This window comes from Penaeus monodon, chromosome 19 (genome assembly GCF_015228065.2).
Source record: "Penaeus monodon isolate SGIC_2016 chromosome 19, NSTDA_Pmon_1, whole genome shotgun sequence".
NCBI classification, from domain to species: domain Eukaryota; kingdom Metazoa; phylum Arthropoda; class Malacostraca; order Decapoda; family Penaeidae; genus Penaeus; species Penaeus monodon.
Window position 1 is genome coordinate 37,121,327 of NC_051404.1, and position 982 is coordinate 37,122,308.

Genomic DNA, 982 nt, shown 5'->3' on the forward strand with positions numbered 1-982 from the left:
ACACCACCATTAACATAATCAATACTTACTGTATATTAATGGAATCATACCAACTTATACTGTAGCAACGTATCAGTCATGTTTAATCTGCTCCATATCGGAAAGGTTCAACATTAGAGCCTTGGAAAGTGAACCTTAAACCTACATGAGCCCAACTTCCCCCTTTGGAAGTAGGAAGCCCCTTTACCTTCCTCACCAACCCCGCGTAGAACCTCCGAACCTCACGCTCTCCGAGTAAGGAATCTCCAGGCTGCAGCGCAATAAGTTAGTCCTTAATTGAACCGATCGCCTGCGGCTCCCTCATTACTCAGCGAAGGAATCAATATATCCTGACAGTTTTAAAGGCCCCGATCCTCCTCCTGCCTCTTCCCGTAACACCTTCCTTATGAGTCCGTCTGACCTTGGGAGGCAGCACCAAAAAGGCCTCTGCCTTATATGGGACTTTGATCTTCGTCGGTGTTGTACCTGTGTGCATGTTTCTCCGCTTACTTAAATAGGAGGGGAGGTCGTGTTTTTTTTCTCGTTCGCTAATGACGGATGGAAAGGCTCAGATTGATGGTTTGTATTAACGGGACTGATATAGCGTTATAGCGAAGGGGAGTGAATGTGATGAAATGTTCAGATCGAAAGAAAGTTCTGTTGGAAATCATATGCGATTCGTTTGTTGGTCGGAGATTTCGACTCTGACGAAGATAGTGATCCACACAGTTCGCAAGGAAAATTTTCGAACACGAGATTTGTAGATTTCTTCTGAGATATTAACACCAACTGCCACTCACAACATTTATGAATGGCATTTAAATCCGCGCTCTCTTTAAAAAGTAAGGCAATTAGATACGTTTGAAAAAATACCTATATTGATTGCCAGTGCTAATTTATTGTGTTTCTGCAAATAATCACACTGCGCTGTTATCACTTTATTTTCAATAATAAAATATACGATGACAGCAAAAGGAAAAGTTAAATATAGTTTGTTTAACCA